Source organism: Oryx dammah, unplaced genomic scaffold (assembly GCF_014754425.2).
Source record: "Oryx dammah isolate SB20612 unplaced genomic scaffold, SCBI_Odam_1.1 HiC_scaffold_26, whole genome shotgun sequence".
Lineage (NCBI taxonomy): Eukaryota > Metazoa > Chordata > Mammalia > Artiodactyla > Bovidae > Oryx > Oryx dammah.
Window position 1 is genome coordinate 36,429,479 of NW_024070210.1, and position 16,459 is coordinate 36,445,937.

Consider the following 16,459-nt stretch of genomic DNA (forward strand, 5'->3'; position numbering starts at 1 on the left):
TGGCCCCTAAATCAAGCATTTCACATTCTGGTAGAAAAGACCTATCTGTAAAAATATCAGAAGAATATAGAGTGATGGCTGTAGTCATGGTGCTGTAGATAGGCAAGTCCTGAAAAAGGGTTGCCTCCAGGTTGCAGTGTCCTCAGCAGAGGGCTTAGGTGGATATGGATTTCCTTCTCCTGACAGGACTTGTTTCAAGTCAAAAGTAGCTAGAGGGGCAGGATGGGGGAGGTGGGGTGGAGGGAGGGACAAGAGGAAGGGGATATTTGGATACTTATGACCGATCCACGCTGCTGTACAGCAGAAAGGAATACAACATTGTAAGCAATTATACTCCAATTTCAAAATAAATTACAAAACAAAGTAGCTCTCTTAGTACGAAGGGTAAGTAGAGTTTGAAAGACCATCTTCGAGTTCACTCCTTTTATTGCAAAAGAAGAAATGAAATAAAGAGTTGAGGTGATTCACTTCGCAGACATGGCTTATTGCCTGCTCAAAACAGGACAAAAAGGGTAACTATCAGAATTTTTCCTGCAGGTTCATTTAGAAAAGAAAGAAAAGTGAAGGAGATGTAAGAAATGATTGTATATTACAAGATGTTGACATATCAGCGAAGAAATAAAGATCCACAGACTTTGTAGTGTTATCTCTTACTTTGAAGAAAAGTATATAAAGAAGACTTGCCCTTTTCCCTCATATTCCTCTGTCACCTCCCCTCCTAAACACAGTCTCTGCAGATGCTTTTGATAGAACTGGGAAGCTATTAGGTTTGGTGGTCTGTACTCAGGACCCCAAATATGGTCTAACGGATTGCTAGTTTTCTAAAGAGATTATAAATCCAGGTGCTTATAGTCCCATTACAAGTTTACCTCAGGCTTTCACCAACTATTTCAGTTAAAACAAGTGCTATTTGGCCAACCAAGATATTATAAAAACCCAGTTCATTCATGCTCTAGAAGTTATAACCACTTAGGTAAACTTCCCTGACCACCCCCCGTCCCAACCCCCACCAATGCTCTAGGTTAGCTCTTACATCTGCCTTTTTTTCCTGTTATTCTGTTTGCCTGGATTTTCCCCTTATTTCTACCCATTTAATCCTTTGCTCTTTGCATCACCCAGTAGGAATTCTACATCTCCCATGAAGTGTGTCTGAGCTAGAGTTCCCAAAGCAAGTTCTGTGGGACATGATTCCCCAAGTTGCTTCTTGAGAGTTGGGCACCATGGTCAAAGGAGCTTGAAATATGCCTCTTACACTTAAACACCATCTCTTATTGGATCTATAGAATTTATAATCTATATCTCAATTTTTAATGTTCATTTTATTGTGCATGTAAGAAAAGATTAAATATCTATTATGGGCCAAACACACTCAGTGCTGGACGTTGGAGTTATAATTGTTTCCTCATCTTAAGTCAGTCTTGACTGTTTACACAGATTTTATGCTTTTGGAAAGTATGGAAAGGTCTTATTTTGTCTTATACTGTTATTAATTTAGCATATAGTCCTGTAAATATAGCAGAGTCTTGATAAATGATTGTTGTTTGGCTTGTCAGTTAAGTAAGTAAATCTGAGTTAACTTTTATCAAAGAAAATTGCTTTTATCCTATTTTTGAAAACTTCTTTTCAAGAGAGTGTACCTTTGACCCCACTGTGGTGTTTCTAATAACAAAACGCTTCACAGGAAGTGTGAAATGCCTCTGCCTATTGTAACTGGCCCATATAGTAATGTCCAACATAAGAATAATACCAATTTTCCAATTTTAAAGCACCTACCATAATGCATACTAGGGCAAAACCCCACAGTTATCCCCATTTCAGTCCCTACTACAAAATCCATCCTCTGTTGCTCTTGTCTAGCTATAATCACGTGTGACCAAGGTGAATTCATTAACTGAATTTGGGTTGTTCCCATGAAATTCCTAAATAGAGGGGGATATTTTTTCTCATCTGACCAGCCTTGACTATAAGGTATCTTACGCTGAAGACAGTGCAGAAGATGATGCAAAGTGAACCATACCATTCTCCCCTCACCAAGGTATTTTATCTGTCCAGGAGCCGGATCAGCACCCAGTGATTAATGCCGTCTGTCCAACACATTCCTTGTTTGGGGGCTGGGTGTCAAGAAAGAAGGATTTATGATGCCCTAACTGAACTGACTGAACTGAAGATGTTCATGAACACACTCCAGGGACAGCTATGGCAAAAGCAGGACTGAAAATGCTTGGAGAGAGCATCCCAGTTACTCTGTTAGGGACTTGTCAAATTTTAAGTGAAGCAGGTTTTTATGATTTTTTTTCCTCTTCCCTTAAGTGGAATGTCAGTTATGTTACTAGAGTTAATGCTACCAAATTTGAATGCTGAGTGCAGCTCTGTCTTGGCAGAAGCTTCACTTAAAAGGTATGAGAGAATAAAGTATTTCTGAGTGTGCTACTGAGAAGCTGAAAGGACCTGGGGAAGACCTTTCAAACTGATCATAAATTGGAATTCAAGTCAATAAAGTATTACTACAAGGCCTTGATTCAGAGCTAACTTGAATTCAACATTTCCCTTACCATGGCCTTTCTCAGTGTGTCACTTAACACCTTGTAAATGGTTCTCTACCATCCAAAAATGGTGCCTGAGGCTTTCTGTTGCTGTTGTGTGGAGGATTAAAAGCAAAGATAAGCTAAATTTAAGCAAAATATTAAAACCAAATTTCAGGTTTACACTCTGTAGGTGGGTTGGGAGGAAGGCCCTTCTGCCAGCAGAGAACACAAAACAGTGGTGTGTGCTACCAAGAAGACAACTGAGTGAGCTTGTGAGTCACCCACTAGGGGAGACATGGGGTGGCCCCCATCATATCATCTGAAATGCCCGGTCTTATCCTCAGCTGTATCAGATCTTCTGTCTAGGATAATTCTAGCCCCCAGTGCCCTTAAAGACACTGGAAGGGAAGCAATGAAAATGACAGGGGTGGGTGTATCCACTGTATTGGTCTTTGATAAATCCACTGAGAACAGGAGGTGGGTCCCTGCTACAACATAGACCGTATTCTCCAAAGTATGGCCCTTGAACAACTTTCAGGTGATCCACATCATCTGAAAATCCTTAAAAATGCGTACTTCCAGGCCCCATGCCCAACCTTCAGAATCAGGATCTCTGGGAGTGGGCCAGGGAACACGCATTTTAACAGAATCCCTGAGGGACTGTGGTACACTCCGAACTTCTGACTTAGGGACTTGAATTACCTGTTCCCCTTGTACGTGCAATTGTTTTCTTGTGCTTCTGAAGATGAGGCAGTTGCGGGGGGAAGAGGGGATGGAGGAGAAAGGGACAGACCTGACCCATCAGGATGGTGACTCTGGTCATCAACTGTGGGGCTTCGAGAGGGGCTTAGGGAAGAGATTCCCTGTTGGTGGCCTGCACATGTATTTTATTTGGACTACATGGTACTTCATATTTTAAAAAGTAGGAATGCTTTATGTGGGGCATGCCCTCCCCAGCCCCCAGCAGACCCATCCCAGCCTGCTTATCCCTTGCCTCTGAAGGCAGTTATCATCAACTGCTGGGGTGGGTCAGGGGGTGGTGGCAGATGGTGGTGCAGATTTAACATTAATGGCCTATGGTCTCTTTGTGTTTAAATCATGAAATATAAACTTGTTCATAAAAGTTGGCCCTCAAGAGAATAATTGACTTATTTCTTTGATTTCCCTTTGGCCAAAGTTACCTTGATTTTCCTGACTTGCTGGAAGGCACCAATGAAAAAGTACCCAGCAAAGTGTTTTTGTGCAGTGCATGCCTCGATAAATAATTTTTGCAAGAACAAAAGAGTAATGTGATACAGCTGATGATTGAGTTTAGGGCTGTTTTCTCTTATCCTCCCATCCCTCGAGTCCTTCCAAACTGTAATTCCCACCCCCCACCCCCACCTCTCCCACCCCCCGACTGCCCCCCCTCCCACCCTGCCGTCTGCAAAATGGTGGAGGAGGATTCCTATGACCTGAATCTTTCATTCACCTGTTTTGGGTGGGACAGGTGCAGCCCAGATTTTTCTCTGTCTTTGTTTCAAATTCTCTGTGAAATAAAGGCATGGCTTTCAGGTTTGTCTGAGAGGCCTTTTTATACTATTCATTCCTGAATGTTTTCACATAAACATTTTAATTTGTGGCAAATCTGTTTGTTTGTTGTGTTTGTCAAGTTAACGTAAACTGTAGTCCATTAGGCCTTGAGATGAGTCTGCTAAATAATTTCAGATGTTTTTTATTTCCCCAGCTAAGAGCTGGATTTGAACCAGAGCTCAGGGGTGAAAGGGCAATGTGTAATATACTGAGACATGAAGTTCGACATATGAAATAAAATAATGTAATGTTTTTAATATTTAAGATGAAAAAAGCAGCAATAAAACACTGTGGAAGGAGGAAAACATGAATACCTGTATATTTTAATTTTAAATGCCTGCAGATGTTGAATTTTAATCAGAGCATGTCAGATTCTGACTCTGACAAAGGCAAAAAAGTGAGATCTGTTTTCTTGAATTGCTTCCACATTTCATGCTTCAGATTTTTATTACATATAGCACTGCATCATCATATATTTATGTAAAGTGCCAGCATCCATTGACTTAGCATGTGCCTGATGGTTAACATATAAAACAGTATGCAATGAAGGAGAGGCCCCTTCTCTCTTTCCTTGGCATAGATTCTCTCTGTGACCTTGTGGTGAGAAAGGCATTTAACCCCTTTGTGCTTCAGTTTTCATAATCTCAAAATAGGAACCACCACTCTTGATTCTTCCTAAGCTCCATAGGTAGAGTGAAGCCTATTTGAAATGGTAATTGATCTGTGTACTTACTGTACAATAATAATAGCATATATATATGTGTGTGTGTGTGTATGTGCACATATATTTACTTAGATTGAAAAAGAAAAAAAAACAGTGAAAATTAGATGGGTATATATTAAAATCTAAAATAAAGGTACTTTTAGATTTTCTGCATATTTTGAAATAGTTTTTACTTCTCTATTTTTTTGCATCATATTTCCTAAAGCAATGTTAAAGCCAATGACCTTAAATTTCACAGTATAGTTCTGCTATTGAAAACAATGGATTTGCACTAAGTGGGCTTCCCAGGTGGCATAGTGCTAAAGAACCCACCTGCCAATGCAGGAGATGTGGGCTTGATCCCTGGGTTGGGAAGATCCCCTGGAGGAGGGCATAGCAACCCACTCGAGAATTCTTGCCTGGAGAATCCCATGGCCAGAGGAGCCTGGCGGGCTATAGTCCATAATTTTCTGTTATTGAAAACAGTGGATGTATATGTACGTAATATAGTTCAAATAAATATCTAAGTATCTGTAAGTTCCCACTATATTTTTCTCCGAGCAGTTTGAAATGTACAGGATAAGGAAAGGACAAGTAGTTGATTTAATTGCAGATCTTCAAGATCAGTCCTCATCTGGTTTCTTGCTCTTAGGATCTTTTAGGCTAAATGATTCTGTGTTCCTGGTCCTTTAAAAATTTTCTCTTTTGGCTCTCTTTTGCCTTCTCAGGGAATCTGTGCTAACTTGTAGGAAATAGTCATGGAACTTCTGAGAACAGTGGAATTGAGTATTAAGTATTAAATTATCTGTGGTGTGGGCCCTCTCTTGTTATTCTTAAATGTTCCGAGAGGTTTGTTATGCACACAGATGTTTAGGGATAAGACGAAGGGTGGTATTTTTATGTCTAGAATGATGTGGTACAGCATGTGTGTAACAGATTCAGAACAAGACTGTCCATCTGCTGAACTACATTAGGAGAAACTGGACTCAGAGCCAGCAGAGAAGGGAAACTATAGGAGTCTATCCAACTATCCCCTCTACCAGATTACCAACAGATTATGTATATTTCTGTATGCAACTTACATTTTAATTTTAGTTTCAAGCAACTGCATTTATATGACTCTTGCTTCCCTGATTTCCTGGAAAAGGAAATGGCAACCCAATCCAGTATTCTTGCCTGGAAAATTCTATGGACCGAGGAGCCTAGCGGGCTACAGTTCATGGGGTTGCAAAGAGTCAGACACGACTGATTAACTAGCACTTTCACAACACTTTTCAAAGATTTTAACTGTATTGAGATAGAGAGTGTTTTTCACCAGGCATTCTTCTCAAGAATATTTCAGGAGGAAAGTGGTTAGGGTGAGAAATGAACACTGTGTCCCAAGAGCTCTATGCACGTTCCCTGTGGGGAAAATTGAGGACCCAGGGAAGGCCTTTGTTGGATCCCTGGGTGCTCATGGAGGGACCTGCACAGCTTCAGGGAAGGGGTGGAGGTCCTCTCCACCTGGATGGCAGGGCAGGAGAATGGTGGTGTGGAGAGAGTACTGTGCAGATGAGAGATGGACAAAAGTTCTTGCATCTGTTGTGAGTGGAAAATATATAGAGAAAATTCTGTGTCAAACTTCTGAAACAAATTTCAGAAGCTTATCAGTGAAGAACTTTGTGAAACTTTCAGTCCCTCCACCTAAGAAAACCTACAGTAAAGATAACATGCTATTCTCCAAGAGTTTGTTGTCATGGTTCTGAAATTATTTCTTGTCATGCTTCTGCAATTATTTCTTGGACTCTGGATTGTGATACACACAATCAGACTAGCCCATCAGATGGCATGCACACATCTAGGCTCAGATCCTGCCTTCATCAAGCCCCCTTGATTCTTCTGATGTAAAATTAATTTCTCTTTTATCTGTTCCCTTAACCCTTTACACCTGCATTCTTGTGCATCACAGGATTATAGGATCCTAGGTTGAAACATAATTGAGAGATAATGAGCCTAAGCTCTCAACCCCATCATCTAATAATCTTTTCATTTGTTCATCTAATATTGGCTCTTTGGCCACTAAAACATAGTAGACATGTCATATAAGAAAATTATTTGCCAAGAGCTGTTGCAGGAAACCCACCCCTTCATGAAGATGAAGACCAAAGAATTCCACACTCAGCTGGCACCCAAGCAACCCAGGTCTATCCTTGCACACATCACTGGCTAGCTTACTCTTTCTTTCTCCACAGGGGCTAACCCAGACTTTCATTATTCCCCTCAAAATTTCTATTCCCTTCCCTACTACCATATTGCTTTTTAAGAAGTTTGAATAATAACCCTTGATGATTTAATTATTGAATAAATGACCCTTGGCAGTTTATGAGAATCACTGATGTTATGTAGCAACATCATTTCACAGGTGAAAAAATTGAGGTCTAAAGGAGTTATATGGTATGCATGGTCCCATAGCTGGTTTAGAGGTGGGCCCTGGAAGAGCTGTAGACAAATAGAATCTTTTGCCAGTCTTCTGTCCATTAGGCCATTCTGACTGAGTAAATGTGCCCCACTTTAAAACACTGCCTTAGAGAACATCAATTTTCTGTAGTAGATTAAGGGCTGTTATTAATTTAGAGTTTACACACTCGCTCAGGACTGCTTCTGCCTATGCTCCCCGCTCCCTCCCCATGCAATTCATTATAAGTGACAAATGTTTACAGTGCTCTTAGGCTGAAAAGTGGAGAACAAACAAAGATATGGAAATTTAATATGATGAAAGACTCAAACACTAACAGAAACTATCTTCTACCTTAAAGACCAATTTTCCTATCACATTTCTGAATTTCTTATCACAATTCCTGAAATTCTACTGAAGTTTCTATTACATGAATCAGTATGTTTAAAGTCAAATCTGGGGCCATTCCCTTTCAGTCAAGATGAAATATCAGGAACTGGTTTTACTGTCCTCCCTTAAGCAGCCAAAAAATGGACACCAATAAAGGGTGAGAACATAGCATCCTATGCTTGGGGTTCCTTCTTAAATCACTCATAGCTTTCACCATGTTTGTTTTAGTGTCAGAGATAATTACATAATCTTTTTCTCAGCTGACTGATTCACTCTATAAATATTTCTTCAATCAGATTCACTAAGTTTGCTGTGTGACACCCAGAAATCTCTTGGCAGCCAAGTAAAGCAGATGAAGAATTGAATTCATCATTAATCTCTGAGTCTGTCACGCTTAAAAGAAGACTTGTGGCAGTCTGCATGTCCTAAACCTGATATACATAAATATACAGAAGTATCACATTTATTAATATTACTAACATTTTATGCACAGAAGCATACTACACAAGCTTTTTCTCCAATTACTTGTCCCCTAAAAATAACTATTTTCTGGAATATATAACTTGGGTAAATATTAGTATTCTTCAGCAATAAAAAAGGAGCAGACTACTAATACTTGCAATAACATGGATGGATCTCAAAGTCACTATGCTGAATGAAAAAAGACAATCTCAAAAGATTACATATTATTTGATTCTATTTATATAACATTCTCAAAATAACAAAATTATAGAGATGGAAAAGCTATTAGTGGGGGCCTGGGTTAGGCATGGTAGAAGGAGAGGAAGAAAGAGATGTGATCAGATCTTTAGCATGGTGTAATATTGATTAGTCCTGTATCTTGATTGTGGCCGTGGTTACACAAATCTGCACATATGACAAAATGCCTAGAACTATATACTTAGATGTAACAGTGCCAAGTTCCTGTTTTTCATATTGTGCTATGCAATACAGGGAACTTCTCTGTGCTCTCTTTACAATTTCTTGTGACTCTGTAATCATTTGAAAATAAAAAGTTTTGTTAAAGTCATGAGGAAGACAAACTCTAAAATAACAAGCTTATAGATTGCAAATGAACTTTGATCACAGATCTAAGAAGAGTATGGGAAATATGAAGTAAAGAAGAAAACATCAGTGAAAAAATGAATTAGTCCAATCATATATTTTTCCCCACTGGTAAAATTTTTTAAAAGAAAGCTTTAGGAAGATAATTCCTTATTTTTGATTCTGGATGCTACTCTTTTAAAGTAAAAGTCTTTTTGAAATAATTTGCTAATAATTTTCAGTATTTTTTTCAAGTCATAATCAGTTTTACTGCAAATGGCCCCTGTACACATTAATCAATTCAAGGACCTTAATAGCCACCCAATAAGTTGTCAACATAAAGAGAAATCTGCATCATGAGAAGCAAAAAATAGCACCAAACCTTCTGGTGTTAGTTAGCAACTTGTCGCTCCTGAGTAGAGCTCACATCACTGAGGTCTGTGAACATTTTTCACATTCATCCCAAGTGAAAGGTGGAATAACTTCAGTACAAATGCAGCATGTTATAAAAAAAATTTCTTACAAAAAAGTCACAAATTATTTTACAGATAAAAAACACAGCCAAAGTATTTTACAGAATACAAACACCGTGAAAAAAAAAAAAATGCCTTCACTTAAGCTCTCTCTCCATACCAGCTGGATGTGTTTGTGCCTAATGATGACTCTTTCAGCATGGATGGCACAGATTAGGACTTTCAAGTAAGCCCACCATGTACATGTCACCAGCCTCCTGAAGTGCACCTGTGGCAGCACTCAGAAACCTCCAGTCAGTTTTGAAATCCTAGGTGATCTCTCTCAACCACCTCTGTCTGGAAAAGCAGCTTCCAGATCAGAAACTCAGTTGATTTCTGGTAGTTACCTGCTGCAGTGAGATTTTCTCGCCCTGCCGTAGAGGGGGCCATTTTCCAGCAGCATTAGTGGTCAGCTCTTACGGGCACTTTCTCACCCAAGGATCTGCAAGTAGTCTGCTTGGTTAGTTTCAAAAGCTCAAATCTTAGTCCACTTTGACCACCTCAGGGCTTCTGCTGCCCATGGAAGAGCTGCAGTTGTGAGCCAAGAAAACAAGCTTCTCCAAAGAAAAGCATTCAATCTTGCACCATTAAGTATAACATAGTTGTAAGTTTTGGGTAGATGCTCTTTCTCAAATTGAGGATGTTCCATCTATTCTTTTTTTTTTTTTTCCTGAAAAGTTTTAGTGTGAATAGGTGAATTTGAATTTGTCAAATGCTTTTTCTTCATTGACATTATCACGGGAGTTTCCTTCTTTAGCCAGTTCATACTGATTGATATTCAAACATTGAACCAGCCTTGCATTCCTGGATAAATCCCATTTGGTATTGCCTGCATGCATGTGAAGTCGCTTCAGTCATGTCTGACTCTTTGTGACCCTATGGACCATAGCCTGCCAGGCTCCTCTGTCCTGGGTTTCTCCAGGCAAGAATTCTAGAGTGGGTTGCTGTTTCCTTCTCCAGGGGATCTTTCCCACCCAGGGATAGAAACTCTGTCTCCTGTGTCTTTTGCATTGGCAGGCAGGTTCTTTACCACTAGTACCACCTGGGAAGCCCATTTGGTATTATTGGTGTATGATTCTTTTCATACATTGCTCAATTCTCTTTACTAACATTTTAAGAACTTTGGCATCTATACTCAGGAGGGATACTGGTCTGTAGTTTTGTTTTTGTACCATCTTCATCTGATTTTGAAATCAATGTATTATAATACAGAATTCATTGAATGAATTTAGAAGGACTCCTTCTCTTTTATTTCTGGAAGAAATTGTGTAGAATTGATGTTAATTATTATTTATACATTGAGTAGAATTCTCCCGTGAAACCCTCGGGACCTGGAGATTTCTTTTTTGGGAGTTTTAAAATTATGAACTCAATTTCTTTAAAAGTTATAGGTTTATTTCTTATTGGCAAGTTATGATAGTTGGTACTTTTATAGCAATTGGCACATGTTAAATTTTTTAATAGAGTTGTTCATAGTATTTCCTTATCAGCATCTCTAGTGATGACTTGTTTCATTTCTGAGCTTTATAAATATGTCTTCTTTCTCCCTGTTTTTTTTTTCCCTTTGTCAGTCTTACCAGTAGTCTATCAACTTTACCTTTTCAAAGAAACAGCTCTTTGATTTCATTTTTTTCACTGTTGTTTTCTTTCAATTTTACTGATTTTTTTTTTAGCCTTCTAATTTCTTCCTTCTTAAACTTTGATGCATTTCAAATTTCTGTTATCTTATTTTTGTCTATCTTCCTTTCCTCTTCTAATTTTTTCACCTCTTACCTCTTTTGCCTTCTTTTGGATGATTGTTTTTTTCTCAATCCTTTTCTCTTTACTAATTTAGAGAAGATATTTTATATTTCTATCCTTTAATCGGTTATCCTAAAAACTTATAACCTTCACTTTTAACTTATAAAAGACTTAATTTGGTCAATAACTTTAGTGTCCTTCTGAAGAATACAAGAATCTTGTAATATGTTATTCCTGATGATGTTTTATCTTCTAATAGTAAATGTTGAATACTATTGTAATAAAATGTTCTAGTGTCATCTTTTTCATAACCTACATGATACTGTTTCTACTATTTTATATTCCCAATAGTTGTTTCAGTTCACACATATATTTAAGACTTTCTTTGCTATTTATTTTTTCTTTCATCTAAAGCCTTCTATGTAGCAGCATTGTCATTCTGCTTAAGATACACCTTTAGAATTTCCTCTGTTTACGAAATGTTGGCATCAAACTCTGTTTTCATCTTTTACTATTCATTTATCTGTTTCCTCATCTTGAAAGATAATTTCATTGGAAATAAAATTCTAAGTTCTTTACTTTTTAGTATTTTGAATATATTCAACTTGTGACTTCCATTCTTGTTGTTGAAAAGTTATTTGTCAGTCTATTAATTATTCCTTTGAAAGAACATGGTGTTTTTTCCCTGGCTGCTTTTTAAGATTTTCTGTATGCTAAAGCTATCACTAATGCATATGTTCCAAGAATATAGTCTCAAAGTATACCAAGCAGCAAATAAAAGAACTGCAGAGAAAGCAATGAGTATTTTTAGCTGAAAGTTTTAATATGTACTTTTTAGGAAACAATAGGTCAAGGCAGATAAAAAATAAGCACAACTTTTTGAAGGCCCCCCAAATACAATGAATAAGTGTGAGCTAATATTATATTGTACTGTACTATATCATATATATGGAATTCTATCCCAGAAAATATAGAATACTACTTGTTTTTAAGCATACATGCAGCATTTACAGAAGTAAACATTGTATTAAACCATTGAAAAGCCTCAATAAATCAGTATCATACAGACTGTATTCTTGAGATACACTGCAGTAAAATGAAAAATTAGCAATAAAAGACTAGCTTAAAACTCACTTAAATTTCAAAAGTAAATAACAGAACACTAATTTCTTGGAAAGGGGAATATAGTCCTTTTCTCTTTTCTTGCTTCTAGTATATCTTTTTCTCATAAGATTTCTCATCCCTGCATAGTCTAGTCAAGGAAGAAAGAGCACAAAAAATTTTAAATAGCAAGTGCTGTTATCATTGGCATGAGACTGAGTGGCAGATAATAAAAATTAAGATAACAGTCCTTTACTGTTTGCTTGGGTCAGTGTTGGCTTATATTTATTGTCCAAGAATAAATATTAGTAGCTTCCATTTTCGCTCTCCAAAATTTTCTAGTTTGATCATCCTAGGTAAATCTGACTCCTTTTTGGCTGTTTTGCTGGAGATTCTCACCACTGAGGACCACACATAATTCTATTTGGGATGGTTATTTGCAACTACTTCCACAGCTTCTCAGAATCCAACTGTTATCTGTCTTCAGTTTCTTGGTAGAGTTCCTCTGCCCTTCTAGATACTTTCATTTTAAGGAACCCAAGGCAACCCTTTGTTAGCCTGCTCTCTGGTCTGTGAGAAATACTCATGCATCTTTTCCTTTAGCAAACTCTAGGATGACAGACTAATTCCAAGGTGCTGTCTCCATCCCATTGCTGCAGGATGTTTTAGTACTCTTAGTGTGTGCTAGTTACTAGTCATCTGTGTTCCCCAAAGATAAATAATATATTCAGAGCTCTCTGAGTGATCCCATGGAAGCCCATCCTCATAAGACTGGAGGAGAAAAAGGTGGCACTTCTAACTCTCTTGTTTGGGGCTGGGGGAGCACAGCAGCTACTCTTTACAGTGGTGGTCTTCCTGCAAACCCCCTTCACTATCCTGACCTCATCATGTTCTCAAAGTGAATGAAAAGTCCTTTAGCAAATGACCTAGAATTGTAAAATTGGAACTAAAGTAAGAAATTATAAGCTGTATAACATAGGGAACTCAACCCAGCTCTGTGATGACCTGGAGTGGTGGGATGAGGGTGAGGGTGGGAAGGAGACTCAAGAGGGAGCCTTATGTATACTTATGGCTGATTCATGTTGTTGTATGGCAGAAACCAACACAACATTGTAAAACAGTTATCATTCAACTTAAATTAAAAAAAAGAAATTATAGAGGCCTGTCTCATATTCCCTGGTGTCTCAGATGGTATAGAATCCACCTGCAATGTGGGAGACCTGGATTTGATCCTTGGGTTTGGAAGATCCCCTGGAGGAGGGCATGGCAACCTACTCTAGTATTCTTGCCTACAGAATCCCCATGGACAGAGGAGCCTGGCAGGCTAATAGTCCATGGGGTTGCAAAGAATTGGACATGACTGAAGCGACTAAGCACAGCACACAGCACAGTCTCATACTCACCCTGGAGAAGGAAATAGCAACCCACTCCAGTATTCTTGCCTGGGAAATCCCATGGACAGAGGAGCCTGGCGGGCTACAGTCCATGAGGTCGCAAGAGTCAGAATGACTTAGTGACTAAACCACCAGTCTCATACTCATTCTGAATCTATCCTATTATCAATCAAACTGATATATCGAGACCATCATTTTAGCAGCCTGTTACCTGCAATACAAATGGCAACCCACTCCAGTACTCTTGCCTGGAAAATCCCATGGACGGAGGAGCCTGGTGGGCTGCAGTCCATGGGGTTGCTAAGAGTTGGATATGACAGAGTGACTTCACTTTCACTTTTCACTTTCATGCTTTGGAGAAGGAAATGGCAACCCACTCCAGTGTTCTTGCCTGGAGAATCCCAGGGACCGGGAAGCCTCATGCGCTGCCGTCTATGGGGTTGCACAGAGTCGGACACAACTGAAGCAACTTTTTTTTTTTTACCTGCAATACATTTTTCGTGATAAAAGAGAATATTTGTTTTAACAAAACAAGGTCATCCTATACTTTATGATCTGCTTTTTACAATTAATAACATTTCCCAAATAAATATCCAAATCAATAAATACCTTTATCCAATATGTACTCTCATTCTTCTGAGAGAGTAACTTAATCAATTCAAAAGTAATAATAACTTTTTTATCTCTAACAAAAATTCTTCTGAGACTCAATGAAGCCCTGATAAAGGATGAAGAATGCCTCAAGAAACAGAATTTCATTTCTGTCACTGAGATGATGGCAGTAGTGGAATTGCTATTTTTCTTAGCACCCAGGGGAGCCAGCTGCCTGCTCTGATCCCCCTAGCTATTGGATTCATGCTATGTTGAAATATTCAGGGGTAAGACAGGGGAGAGGTTTAGGAGAAAGAAGGCAGTGGGAATCAACAAGCAATAGTATATAGCATTGACACTCAGGAGATGATTTGATATTTTTACTTTAGGATAAAACCACACCTGTTTCCATTAAAAAGGAAATTGAGACTAAATGAACAAAATCTTGACTTGATAAACCGTCAAATGGAATTTTTCATTATTTTCTTGCTGAGTTGTTCTTTCTAGCCACCGTCATCTGCCGTGTGGACGCTGTGTTTTAAAAGAATGCCTATCAGGTTTCACATTCTAAAACCAAGTTAGGTGTGCTTTGGAAATTTCAAAATAAAGGCTTAAAATGGATGCCAAACCAACCACAGACAAGAATGTATTTAGTTACATTTAGTTACATTAGATCATCTTGCCCACCCCACCCTATCGTGCACACACCCCAAATATCACTTACAGTCTGTTTCCTCATTTTGTCTTATTTCCTAGCAACCATTTGCTCCAAAACCATGTCTAAAAGCCATCCTCTATGATAAAAAAGCCCACCTTTTAAAAATTATTTTATTGGTTCATTTTATAGTACCAATTATGTATGCCACTCTGAAATGTCATATGAAGTTTTTTTCCTCTGGGTTCATTAGGTTTAGAAATTAAAGTTTGTATATTCTTACCTTTATTGCTGGCTTTCCATCTTCCCAATTCCCCTCATGAGATTTTTGTCTCACATCCTGTGTTCCTTTGTGAAACCAGATTTGCCTCGCTTTCCAGGGCTCTCTGAAGGCCTTTCGATCAAACTAGCTTTGCTTATGTTACATACGTGTGTGAGCTGGTGAATTATGCAGTTATGAATCAACCTAGTGTTTTCACCAATAGTTAATTTCATCTACTTCTGGTTATCCTTCTCATGTGCTGGCTCTGAGCAAGGGACCAAGATGAGCTGCAGAGTGAAGGGGTTGGGAGAATATGGGATGAGATCCCACCCTATATTGCAACCAAATGTCAGGGCATCCTGGCCAGCTAAGAAGAGGCCCATCCAGCTTATTACTTCCCTAGATTATGGATTAGCCAGAAGTGTTCTTCAATCTGATGGGCCCATGAGCTGTGGTTAGCCCAAATTCCTCAAAAAGGTTTTTGTTTGTGATTTTTGTGTGTATCAAAACATAGTTTTAAAGTATTTTAGGAACTTAGGAAATACTGAATGCCAGTCAGTATGTGTGCTTTTGACATTAGTTTGGGTTGCTCCTGTGCTGTATGATTTCGAAAATCACTGGCTTTGCCTCTTTTTTTTTTTTAAATAAAGTTGTGATTGGTAACCAGGTAATTTATGTAAGATTCTAGTGCTTTCTAAAAGTAGGTTCTAGTATTGGGTTGGCCAAAAAGTTCATTCAGGTTTTTCTGTTACATCTCATGGAAAAATCCAAATGATCCTTTTAGTCCACCCAATATTAGCTTCTCATGATACTCATAGGCATTATATTGGAAACTGGCTTTGTGGTCACAGTTTGGAAAACACTTTTTAAAATAAATTAGAATAGGTTTTAAATAACTCTAATATTCATTGGATTGTAGTGGTTGGTGTATGTGTGGATGCTGGGGACAAATATGTATCAATTCTCAATCTCCTTGAACTTTTTTCTCCAAAAATCTTCTGGGGGATTATCATTCCGGGAACATAGTTTGGGAAGCACTAGCTTTCACTATACTCATGGATACCAAAAATATGAGAATAATTATGCTTAAGTAAGAAGTACTACACCCTCATATTAGATTAGAACATTTGTGGATGTCCTTGGTGTTAACTTTTATTGTATATTGTTTTTCTAAGAATTCAGATTTCAAGATCTTTATCGATATTTCCCTCTCTATGTTCAGGTGTGCATTGGAGGTATTCTGTTGAAAACACAGAGCAAGTAAACAGTTTCATTTCCCAGAGATAGGCTCTGTGTTCCTCTCAGTGAAATGCGAGCTACACCTCACCTCTCAAGCTCTCTTAGACAGGAGTGAGCATCAGTAAGGCCATGGTTTAGCCCTCAGGCCTGGAAGTTCTGATTCAGTAGGGCCTGGGCACATGGATTTTACAAAGCATCTACGTGTTCTTTGTTATGTGATCTCCTCTCTAGCTACATATTTGACAACTTTTGAAGTTAAATTAACTGGGTACTCAGCTCACTGAAAGCTGTTATTTG